The sequence below is a fragment of the Diadema antillarum genome, unplaced genomic scaffold (genome assembly GCF_040938485.1).
Source record: "Diadema antillarum isolate AM-2024a unplaced genomic scaffold, OU_Dant_1.0 scf00000067, whole genome shotgun sequence".
In the NCBI taxonomy this organism is placed as follows: domain Eukaryota; kingdom Metazoa; phylum Echinodermata; class Echinoidea; order Diadematoida; family Diadematidae; genus Diadema; species Diadema antillarum.
In genome coordinates this window covers 1,240,970-1,254,491 of record NW_027270956.1, presented here as the reverse complement: position 1 = coordinate 1,254,491, position 13,522 = coordinate 1,240,970, and the positions used below count along the sequence as shown (strand labels likewise).

The 13,522-nt window shown below is 38.8% G+C and overlaps 1 long non-coding RNA gene across 1 annotated transcript; it reads right to left on the bottom strand.

Moving 5' to 3' along the window:
- Window positions 1–2,133: 2,133 nt before the first annotated feature.
- Window positions 2,134–4,512, bottom strand: LOC139716578 (uncharacterized). Its single transcript, XR_011709913.1, has 3 exons — window positions 4,384–4,512; window positions 2,968–3,064; window positions 2,134–2,287 (listed from the first exon to the last, which is right to left on the bottom strand). It is a non-coding gene; the product is annotated as an uncharacterized lncRNA (long non-coding RNA).
- Between the last annotated feature and the right edge of the window lie 9,010 nt (window positions 4,513–13,522).

Genomic DNA, 13,522 nt, shown 5'->3' with positions numbered 1-13,522 from the left:
TCAATACCCTCTAACCATTCTCGTATTTGTTTCCTACTTAAGCGATATCGACTATCTTCTCGCACGAACTTGTACAATTTTTCTACCCCGCCAAAACTGGCTTCGTGTTCTGGATTGAAATAAATGTCATTCAGATATCGATTCATGTTCTCTCGTGTCACTCTTAACGTGTCAGTGCGAGCACGTCCACAATACCTATATACTCCCACAAAAACAAATGTTTATCAACTCTGTCTCAATACTACGTATTTATCGTGACAGTCATATTCTATATTCAGTCACTGTCTCATATGCCCGTCGGTCATCAGAGTACACCTCTTACCCTCACATTTTACAGTAGACGATACTGTTTCACTCGCTTAGACTTCGTCCAGTCATATGATATACTGTTTCACTGGCTGTCTGCTATGACCGTCGGTCACTGTCTGATATGTCCGGCGCTCATCAGTGCACACTTCGTACCCGCACATTTCTTCATCACATTGCTCTCGTTCCTCCAGCAGACGATACTGTTTCACTCGCTTAGACTTCGTCCATTCATGATATACTGTTTCACTGGCTGTCTGCTCTGACCGTCGGTCACTGTCTGATATGTCCGGCGCTCATCAGTGTACACTTCGTACCCGCACATTTCTTCCTCACATTGCTCTCGTTCCTCCAGCAGCTCTACGGGCTTTATCCCGTCAAAACAAATTTTTATCAACTCAGCATCAATACTATAGATTTATCGATACATTCATAATTTTCTTTTTCTCACTGTCTGATTTGCCCGCTCCTCCCTATTTTCAAGGCTACATTATTACTATAAGCTCTCTGACCTCTCCAAAGTACGTGACCTGATTTTCAACAAAATACATAGCGATACTATTTTTATATTTATTACTCTCATTTTTTCCCATTTTCTCGGAAAAATCAAGGTCGAATTTTTGACATATAGACGGGCTACACTACTTATATCTTTGTGTTTAGCCTTCGTTTATAGTGCAGGTGTCATTGTGTGACCTTCTATATCGGCATGCTTTGGCTGTTGGTTGACTTTTAACCAAGTTTGGGCCAAACTTTTCTCTAAAATTTTAAGTTTTTGAATGGCCCATGTACCATTTCTCTGAAATTTGAACTTAATTTTACGTCGTGTTCATAGTCCTAATTAGGACTAACATTCGAAGACTATCTGTAACATATCACAGCGCTGATGATCACAAATCAGAAAACAATAGCGTGAATATATACCACTACCCGCTCGTCCGTTGAGAATGAGAAGGGCGTTAAGTTGCCACTGCAGCAAGGGGAAGGGGTAGTCCTCCCGTACTATGTACATGGTGACGTGTGTATTTAGGTTTTGCTTTTTTTTTTGGGGGGGGGGGGAGGAGAGCTATGTAGCCTACGTTAACTGGTTTGCAGTCTGCTCACTTGGGGAGTGGACATTGAAAATATCTGACAATAAACAGAACAGAACAGAATTTTGATTTTGTTAAAAAAAATAATGAGGTTAAGTGTCATATTGTATACAAGACAGGGGGAAGATCGCAATCCACAATAAGATATTTCGGCCTCAAGCTGTGGAATAGTCTACCAGATGATTATTAAGCAACGTGTTTCTTTGTCTTCATTAAAGAGAAAACATAAAGAACGAATTGTAAAATCATATGTATTATGTAAAAGTGCCTTCCTGCTATATAGTTTTTGATTTGTTTTGCTTGTTGTGTTTTGTATCATTGCGTCTTTGTGTTAACTATATGTTTTACTATAAAGAGAAGCCTTGACAGGTCAATGCCCTTTCTCCACATTCTGTATTGCATAATAAATGATTGCCATGTTGTTTTGTATTGTTCTTTTTTTTCACTCGAGTTGTGCAAGTTGTGGAAATGTATGAAATGAAAAATGAAATGAAATATCGTTTTGGGGTGATGGTGAGTTTTGCCTCTCACACGTCATCACGGGGAGTCAATTCTATATACACTGTACATTATTTATGTTCTGTGTGCTTCTTTGGATTTTATCAAGCAGGGTACTGTATGTTATGTACTCACACGATACAGATCACTCCTCCAGCGGTCAGCCCTTTGGGTGCCGGCGGCGGTCGGACGGTGTGCGGCGTGATCACTGTGGTGATAGGACGGATGGTATGCGGAGTGTGCCTCGATGTCGCTGGGCGGATGGTGTGTGGCGACAATGAACTCGGAGCTGTGGCCGTCTTCAACGGTACGTGACTAACGCCAGTTGGGGGAAGAACTGTCGCAGTGGCACATACATCCACACATGCGCATCGGGATAGCAGGATAAATTGCTGAAAATGAAACCAACGGGAGTTCGACAATCAAAACGTAATAATTATGAACATTAGATGTCTGTTCTTTTCTTACTGGACGGTTTATCTGTTTTACTGTTTTATTATTTATCGCCAAAGGACACAAAATTAGGCCCTGCCACTTCCAGCCCCGGATTCTATCATGCAAAGACGGATGTTTATGGGATTTTTTTTAACCGTTATTCATCGACACTATATTTTACATATCTATAGAGTTCGTTGATTTCTGCTCAAAACTCTCTTTTCCATCATTGCTACTGTGTTGAAGTGAGGTAATCCTGAAATCTCTTGAGATGACATAACCAACTTCATATTTTAACAAATTAAAGAAAAAAAATGTTCCCATTAACTTACGGCGAAGCATCGCCCTATACAGCATAGATGTACAGTGTGCCATAATTATACACAGTGTGAAAAAATCACCTGTGGTCCAAAGGACCCGGGTTTGATTCTCGAGTCCCTCTGTCGGATAGGACATAAAATGGAGGTCCAGTGCGGGAGAGAGTCACAACTCGTGCACGTAAAAGTTCTCACTTCATCGTAAATTAAAGAGTAGGGTGTTTAACCCGGTGGAGTGGTCCTGGCATCCAACTGGACCCCATGAAAGACCATGACAGCTATATTGCAGCTGCTGAATATGAGGAAGGTTATAAACTCACGAAAGTGACAACTTTCAAGGCGGGATCGTGCAAACCATCCACAACTAATTGGTCCTGGTCCTCTTCTCCACAAGCTGTAATGATCTTGGTGACGTATCTTAAGTGAGAGAAAAGAAATAAAGGGACGAAGAAAGTCTTTCCGCATCATTTCAATATTATTGTCACCATAATCATAACTCCTTATCGGCAAATCTGTAAATTTAGCATATGACGATATCATGATATGTTTCAATGACTTGCGCAATAACTCGAATCTCGAATACACCAGGTATACATTGCTACCTCGTTATTCAATGATTATTGATTCTTATCATGTCATACTAATTACTGTTATTACTGTTAACTATCCTTATCATACTCTATATTCCGCATCTTAGTACACAACAGGATGTGATTTCGATGACCATATAACAAAGGTACATGTGCAAAATAATGGTTTGAATTCTCAAAGGCATCAATTTTTACAGTCTTGAAAATCGGTGATGATTAAATGATTAATTATTAGATTGACAGGATTAGTTTTTATATAGTTGTTTCCAATCCTTCTGATTACGTCGTGTTATGACGTCATGTCCCTCGATAATATTGATTTCCTGGAGTGCCCTTTTATCATAACTAAGTATTCAACAGCGCAGTAAATATCATACATAATTTATTTAATTTCCAACACTCATTTCCATGACACTAAAACAATTTTGGGGACGCAAACCTACAGCGTTCAAACCTTAAGGCTTAATTTAGTGGTTTATATCGGCAAGATGAGCTCTGAAAGGAACGTCTTATACTGTCATAAGCCTCTGATGATCTCTTTGCTTCCACTACAACCCTTAAACAGAACATCCACTCCGTAATTAATATTCTCCTTGATAATTAGTATAACAAAGTCACATCAAAAGAACACTGAAAGTTTCTGTACTAATCGGAAAAATATTACATAAAAATGCCCGAAAATTACTGTAAAGAGGATTTGAAATTGGAAATTCACATGACATCAGAGACTGTTGAGTATATTATCATCAGTCACTATCATACACAGTTTGACACGTGCTCTGATTATATCTTCCGAAACAAAATTGTCTGTTGAATGAAAGGCTTCAAGACATTTTTCTTTCTGTAGAAGTGATTTCGAGGAGAAAAAAAAAATGATATCCCTTGCATCAGCTCGTGTTAGCATCGCAGGGATCTAGGAACGATGACATTTTTTTTTTTTTACTCTCAGATTAAAAGATAACACATACTTGCTTAGTCATTGACAAAAAAAAAAGACAAGACGGATACATATCCCAAAACCACTTTTCTTCTACACATTACAGCAGTTAATGAAGGATTCATTGCTATTTTGTTTTAATTTTCTTTCGTCATTTAAATCAATTGAACATGGTGTGTATTTTTCTCCCTCCAAGCCAACTATTATACCGTATCGACTCGTCTATGCTACTGTATTCTATGACCACGTTCTGCGATTCGGAATCGAAGTAGATGTTGTTCGTGTCAGGTTCGCCAATGTTTTGCTCGCTTTCATCTTCACCTGTGCGGCATGCCTGCGTAGAGGGAAGGAAAAGTATAAACGTACTTAATAAGTTGAATTTGTCGGCATTATATTCTTTTTTAAAGTGAAAACAGCTATTAGTGGACAAAATAAGTTTAAATGATTAGATAAATATTTAGAATTTAGAATTAAGCAAAAAATTGGAAAGAAAAAATAGAGAAAAAAACCTGGCTCTATATTTCTATCCAGATCGGTTTATTTATACTTTGAAAATACCTGTAGGACCTATAGATAAACGACAAATTTTGACCTCCGAAATCCTTCTTTACAAGCTGAATCATCAAACAACGACTCTATCAACTGTCTTGACTTCTCATAGTCCTCATAAAGATCCAATAAGACTTCTTGAAACTATCAACAATGAAGTAATCAATTATAAAATCTGGATTCAAGCTAACAAATATTAATTGTTGAATTTACGGAAACACATTGCATGCTAATCAGTAGACCCTAATTTCTATTGGCAACCTTCCTGGTCAAATGTAAATGTATTCAATCAAACTCCCATAGATCAGTATAGATCATTTACACTAATCGAAATTGCTATAGGGCTCTTTATTGATAAGCACTTAAATTGGGGAACTCACCTTATTTGTTTGAATAAACTACTCTCAAGAAACAGGGCTCCTTAGATGTCCGAAAGCCCACCCCCGTTTTTGTTTTTTCATATACCACCAGAATGTTTCCCGCGACCGGTTGCCAACTGATTGCCGGCTTGCAACCAGCCCAAAGGTGCATTGTGAACTTCATCAACAAGACAATAAACGACAATCTTTGTACATATTGTACATCACTGTCTGCTTTGGAGTTCTTCAAAATGTCATCGTGTGGTTGTTGAGCGTGAAAGGTACGCCAGTGTGCTGAGAATGCGGCATTGCTGAAAACCATCCAGTTACAATGATATACTCTCTAAAAAAATCGAGTGAAAATATTCACTCTTGAAGGAGTGAATAAAAAAAGAGCGCATTTAGAGTGAAATTGGAGTGAATTTAGAGTGAAAATGTTCATTTTCACTCGTTTTAGAGTGACGTCAGTGTATTCTTATTGACGATTTGAATCCATTGAACTTATAGGATCTTTGAAGTTTTAGGATCTTTATCAACCGAAGAAATTGATATAGATATCAAACAGGACAAGGTAGCACGTATAAAAAAAAAAAAACTTTCATGTACAAAAGGCTTATATATAAACTTCGGAATCTGATGGATATTGAATTACAAACTCCCGGATTTCAAACATTATTTATGCATCAAGCGTATAAGGCATTTTAGCGAAAACAATAATCATTATCACATTACTCTATGGGGATAGCATATTGATGAATAATTCACATTTGATTTATATAAAACTGATAATGCTGCTCGACATGATGGGTTGTTGGACAACTCTGTCTAGCTGATCTCTTTTCAAATTCCATGTTTTCAGTGTTTTCTTTCGTCTCCGAGCCAATGGCGCCCACATCATTTTCTATGTATACATTCTATTATGCTGTCCCTGTCGGCGTTCCTCTTTCGTTATGCACGTCTGGGGACCTACCCCCAAAAGTATGTGCTTTTCTGTAGAGGTGCCGTACGTTGAGTGTATTTTATAACTTTAATTTTTATGTATAAGGTTCATGTAAAGTTCATTCTTTATCAATACACATAAAAAATACAATCATACACAGTGTATTCTCTTTTTTTCTTTTACTATTGCTTGATGTGTATAGACGCAGTTGCGTATGCAATTCCCTCCCCTTTTCTTTCTGCTTCTGTAGTAAATTGTGATGATCAATGACTACAGGTGACTGTTTGTATATATATATATATATATATATATATATATATATATGTATATATACATACGTATCGAAACACTTTGTTGTTGTTGTTATAGGACATAATTCTCACCAAAGAAAAGACAAAATAAAAATCGTCGTCATAATGGTATTATACATACAAGTCACATACAGCACAAAGCTGCTATGCAAAATACACTGGTTATTCCATGACGATAAAAAGTACCGGTAGACATGAAGTGAAAAAAGAATTATGGGCAGAGAACGAAAACATCCTATACAAAAGAGTAACGTTCGATAGGCATACTTTGGATAATTTATATAAGAAAATCAAGCCTCGTGTATGATTGATAATCTGTCACGTGCACCATACATACTTTTTCTTTCTTTCTTTTCTACTTTCTGTTTTATTTCCCACTTTCGAGGGCATGATTGATATTAACCACTCTTGAAACGATGGACTCGAGATTATTCTCCCGATATACGATGTACTAGTATTCTATTATACTCACTGAGAAATCAGGGTGCATTTTGGGGTTCAGTTTTGGTCAGTGCACCCTTGCGTGGACTTGGGTTGCATGTTAAACCTTTGTGGGTGCATGCTTGAGGAAAGGACTTTTCATCATGATCATACCTCGCACGATCTGAACATAATTATTATCATTGTCCTGGATGTCTCTTGAGCACTATCTCGGATGATTGTGAGTTTAAGATGCAACGAACTATAAGGGAGAAATATTTGTTTGAGTCGAATTGATTTTATTTCACTTTATTTGCCCCTGCATTATCATTGTGCATGTACACACATTGTTGGCACAATGTACATGATACTCTGAATTCCTACCTCCCTGTATATACGTTGCTTACAAAGTAATTTTGTGTCCATTAGATGTATGCAATGTGCAACAATGTACATTGTATGTACGCGCTATATATAAACATAATATACAATAAATAATACGGAAGGGATAGCTTATTATGGTTTGAAGCCCTTGTATTTTACATAAAAAGAAGAAAAATAGAGGGAATCACTGTTTCAATGGGCCCTATAGTATTAGCACTGCACGGTACCCACCATGTACACCTGAGTAAAGGACATACAATACATAAAACACCTTGTCTAATGATGTAAGCAGCAAGCGGGGTTCGAACTCGGAACCTCCTGTTTGACGGTGGCGAGTTTCTTCTAATTATTATACACAGCGCTCCCTCACTGCTGTACTCGTCCATGGTAAAAGCATGGTGCTGCGCGGCGTACGCAAGCGCGGTATACACGCCCACCCAGTTTCTCGCCGTTATTATAATGTATACAGATTGATATTGAAATAATGGCGTTGATAAAAGCCAAAGTACAAGAGGAAATGAATCATGTGCTGCTTCAGACCATTAGGTCCATGTTCAGACTAAGACTCACGATGATCGATCGATGTGGATAGCTATTAAGGTCATATGACGTTCGGCTACGTTATGGACAGTATTATTCTTTGGAGCCGTGACATACAATGAAACAGAGATTTTCATCTGTAGTGAGATACAGAGACTCCAACCCAAAGCACCTTATGATCTGGAAATTCTCCCGCCTGAAACCCCTAACAAACGGGAGACTCCAAGTTGATGTGTGCGAAGCGCGAAGTTCCTAGGGTTCTTGATGCTCTCTGGTGCTATTAAAGGCTTTTTTTTTTCAACATACAAAAGCAATAAGTAAGAAATCCTTTCCAACGGGAGACACAGAGCCAGGGCGGGAGAAATTAAATCTCAAGCGGGAGAACGGGAGATTTTGCAAAATTTGTTTTCGGCGGGAGATCTCCCGTCGAAAACGGGAGAGTAATTTGGAGTCTCTGGAGATATGAGAAATATTATGTTGGTAGTTTTTTGTTTTTTGGTGTTTTGTTTTGTTTTGTTTTTTGTTTTTTTGTTTTTTTGTTGTTTTTTTTTTTGCGGTGTAACCTATCATAATTAGGGTGGCGGTTTCTGCCTCGTAGAAGTTACAAGCTCTTCGAGGCTCTCAACGCTGGCAAGGATCTGAAATGAAGTCAAAGGTTAAAGTAGCACTTTATGGGCGATATTGAGGGCAACTTAAATGGTCAGTGCTATGACACAATCAATAATGGATTTGATTTGGCAGATGTTTTAGCAAGATATAGAAGTATCAATATGACAGAAAATGTGGAGTACATGCATTATACCACATAATACACGTGTATTACATGAAAGAATATAAACAAGATATACGTTGATTATATCAATGGTAATTTTTTTTTTATAATTCATCATTAAATGGCAATCAAAAATACAGGAGGCCGCTATGATAAACGAGATTAATTGCTTGATTTTGATGGCGATCTCTACGAATAACAATCGACGATGTAGTGATGCATTGACGGCTAAGATTTGACGAAATCTTTGAAGGCTTCCGTGGTGGTAGAACCATGAGCTACTAAGTAGCTCCACGGTAGAACGTTGGGTGGTAGAAGGCTTCACGGTGCACCACGTAATCTTTCTGAAGTGAGTAAGTGAGTGAGTGGCCCTTCATGAGGGTATTTAAGCCGGATTTTCCACTCACTTTCTCATTCCCTGAGAACGGCGAGAACATGCTTGCCGAAATGTCGGGATTGGGTAGGCCCTTTTCAGGGCCACTCACTTACTCCAGAAAGAATACGTGGTGCACCGTAAGATTTGACGTTGAGCACGAGAATTCCTAAAAAAAGAAATCAGCAACCAGATGTTTAATAAAAATATTAGATAGGAATAGAGAGTGCATGGGTGTGCAGGGGCGGATCCAGAAATTCTGTAAAGGGGGGGAGGGGGGGGGGGCGTGACTAATATTTCTGGTGCCACTTCCGGGTTTCATTTCATAGTTTTTCTTTTTATTTCTTTTGTTTTTAACGAAAAATAAAGGGGGGCGTGCGCCGGTTGCGCCCGCTCTGGATCCGCCACTGGTGTGAGTGCCAAAGTAAGAGCAGTGCATGATACATAATATTGTGCCGTAGAGTTTATGTGCGTCTGTGTGCATGAGCTTATGAAAATCTATAAGGCATAGGGCATACACAGATATGGTCGTTAAATCATAAATGACATGGATGGTCGTTATATCTATAAAATAATCCCTCTGAGTGTGATGTATCATAATGTATGTGAGGCGTGTCAACGTCTTGTGTATATTAATGTAAGGCTAAGGAGCTCTTCTCAAGAACTTAATCATTATTTGGGGTATTACAAGTGTACGTTTTACAGTATGGCTTTCTCACATAGCCCAGGGGTTCTCTCGTCATCTGACGGTGCCCCCTGCCCCAAAAAGAAAAGAAAAAATTCGTCGAAAACGGTCTGTTTGTAGATAACGGCGTCGTCGACATTTTCCCCGCAAAACATTTTCTTCTTCTTCTTCTTCTTCTTCTTCTTCTTCTTCTTCTTCTTCTTCTTCTTTCTGTCGCCATTTAGGGATTATGGTCTCATATCCATACATTTCACAAAAGATAGGTTTCGATTTTCACTATACAGCGTTGTGGATTATATACATTTAAATCTGATATCTGGTTAATTGAGTCCCTTATTGTATGAATGAAATTGATATGTTGGGGTTTTTTGTCAGCTAGAGTGTAAAAAACATTTTCTTTTATATGCCATGTATTGTTCTTGGCATAACAACGAAATATACTCCATTTAGAGTATCATTCGTTAATTTGCATTTTCAAACTGTTACGACGGCTGGTTGATCCATATTGAGCTGTAGAGTTCTTCCAGTCTGTCATCACCATGGGAACCAGTTGTATGAATATGGCGTATATATACCACTTTACTGGGTTGTTTACTATGTTCTTTGCTGTGAAAGAATGAAGCGGGATTATCATTATTATTATCGTTATTATTATTATTATTATTATTATTATTATTATTATTATTATTATCATTATCATTATTATTATTATTATCATTATTATTATGATATTATCATATATATATATATATATATATATATACATATCATTGTTGTTTTTTTAACGTCCGTTGGTTCTGACCGGGTCACACAAGGGGCTTCCATGCATTTCATGTCCTATATAAAATATGCGACGGACATTGCACCTAAGATTATGTATAGAAACTTAGCTACTTTAACTGGTAACATCACGAAATACGCCATTTGAATTATAGGGTATGTGTCGTCCGAGGTCACGCCATCATTATTTGGGGTGCTTGATTCATGATGACCATTGTGATGTGCCATAATTAACCATTATAGGGTCTAATTCTGTGGGGTTTTTTTACACGGAAGACAACGATCTCACGAGCTCGTCACCCACGAGTTATACGACCCATGAACTAGACACCAAATAATACAGGCCCACTATAGCTATAAGACACTGAGTGAAATTGGTCAAGTATCGAGCTCGACAATAAGACAAGAAAGTCTTGAAAAAAAAACAATCAAATGAGCATGGGTATTGAGTTGGTACAAGAAGAAATGGACTTGTACGGGACTGATGATTTTCTGCTAAGCTTAACCTGTGTGTCGATCAATCTATTTCATTATACTCATATAGGTCTATATATTATTATTATTCAAATTGATTTGAACGATGGCAATATATCTATATAAATGGAATTAACTGAAGCACTTTCACACTAATCTTCTTCAGTAATATAGTTATTTCCCTTTCACCTGTGATCCCATAGCGTCCCTCTCCGAATATGTATCTATGCATTTTTAAGTTAATATATTTCCCAAAGAAGCAAACGAAAATGTGGCCAGTGTCATTTTATTCATGTTATTCGCGGTTTTATCCCTCCAGGCCCTCTCCACCATATTATACCACCACCACCACCACCACCACCACCAGATTAACTTCAAAGTGATCCACCGCTTGTACGCATGGGTTGTTACCTGGGTGTCCCGTCGGTGTTTCCTATACTGTTGAAATCAATGATACTTCCATTGGTGAACTGCCATTCGCACGGCCCGATTTGCCATCCCACCTCCTGCAAGCTCCCGGGAAACAGTGCCCCGAGAAGGAAGACGTACACGAACCACATGTCGATCCCTCTTCGTACACGTACTGAGAAAGACCTCAACAACTTATTCTCAGAAGACCGCGACCTGTAAACCTAACACAAGGCAGATCTAGACGACTTGTAATAGGACTGCACTGCACCGTTTATTATGCCAACAACCACTGTCTGCAGTATTGATTAACCCCACAGTTTCGCGTGATATTCTCCCAGTGCATGCTATACATCACATTAAAACTTTGTCGGCGTTTGGAGCGTAAATCCACCAGAGTTATTAACTCATTAACTCGGACTAACTTTTCCTGTAATGGTCCTTGAGGAATGCATGACTTGTCGAGGTCCCGCCTCGCACTGTCTCACACGAAAGTTACTACTATAGCTCTGCCTGCTTCTGGACCAAGTTGCAATCTTATTGACGCACACTAATGGAACATCGCACTGCGGCCGCCAGTTTAGAGACAGGCTAAAGGTCTATTGTAATCTCTATTTGCTCGATCCACGTGATATAATGACGACTGTCTTTTGCGTCCCCGAGAGCCCATCCCGGGGACAGTTTTGTTTTGTTGTTGTTGTTGGATGAGGTTTTTTCCCCATTATTCTTTGCTCTCGTATTGTTTCCTCCAAACTCGCTCAGCCATGAATCTAAGCAGCCGGGTCACTATACTAGTCTTAATTACAGACTGCTAAGGTATAACAAGGAGGTACTAGTACCTCCTTGGGTATAATGACTGATCTGTTGGTGTAATTTCTATCGCGTCACATGACATCCATTAGTATAGTGATCTTGCTTAAACGATAAAACAACGCATCTGTTACTTTTGCTCCTTGTTTTTTCTCAATGTCATGTATAGATTGATAATAAATGAATCGATTTGAATCACTCTTCCACTTAGGTTTCTCCATAAAACCTTTCTCACAAATACGTATTGGAAAAGCACATGGAAAATCTAAAACAGAATGTAGATTAACCACTGAAGATTGATGCATGTCTTCCTTGGCATACACTACTAACAGAATGTACCACACATTCATTCATATCACACACAAAAAGAAGATCTATATGCTATCATTATAATAAATACCGTGACCTTTGTAATAAAAAAGACATAAATCATTTTACAAGTTTTAAATACTTCGTGCATAAAGATGACGGTAGTGCCTTGCCAGTATAGGTGCATGCTCATACAATAATATGTAAACGGGTACAAGAATATTATGCAGAAAATGTCTGTTCATACACTTCTCAGTACGGAAGGCCAGGGCATCACGTAGGCCATACATCTGGTGCTAAACATGACCGACTATAATACGACATGTATAGACTTCATGCCATTCGGTAGTAAACATCGATAGTGGCGGATGCAGAGACGACGTGGAGAGTGGTGCAGGGCAATGATTCGTCAAAACTTTGACCATCGCTGCTGCCAACCAATCAGCACGCAGGAAAGAAGACAGAGAGAGAGAGAGAGAGAGAGAAGAGCGGGGCAGACGAGGGGACAGACAGTAAAAGCGAGAGAGAAAGGGGAAGGGGCGGGGGAGGAGACCGTAACAGCTAGCCTACGCTACTTCGAATTCACCGATAACCCTTGATCATTCCATCATTGGCAGGCGCAATGTGCATACACCGCCAACAACTTTTCGGAGAGGCTAAAGTCCATGTCTTCTTCGCAATATGGTATATCCATTGCGCGAGGGCAGTTGAACCCAACGGATGTAAACTCGCGAATTACTGGTTTTGACCATGATTGTAATCACGTGAGAAACAAACACACACACACAAAAAAGTCCACGAAATGAGAAGCAGATAACGACCAGTGCAGAGCGTGTGCAAGAACGTACACGTTGAACCGGCAACATGCAGTAATAATAATTATGCATAATGTGAGTGTGTATCTAGTTGGTTCCATGACATTTGCTCCTGCTGCAATATACTGTATTTACTCTCAAGAAATATCTGCGCGCGAAGCCAAATGTAAATTCCAACCACAAACAAAACCTTTAGCCTATATAATCCTAATTCTCATCTCGAATCAAACTAAACCTAAAACCCTATCACAACCCTAACACTAATCCTGCGTCCTTGAAGAAAATAAATCCGGAGCAATATTATTGTCGCAGGAGTATTTGCCGTGTCACGGTCTGTAGTTGTGTTATGAGAAGCATACAGTATAGTAACCAATGCATTGGACAGTTGAATGACACACGCAAACACACCATAGGCCTTA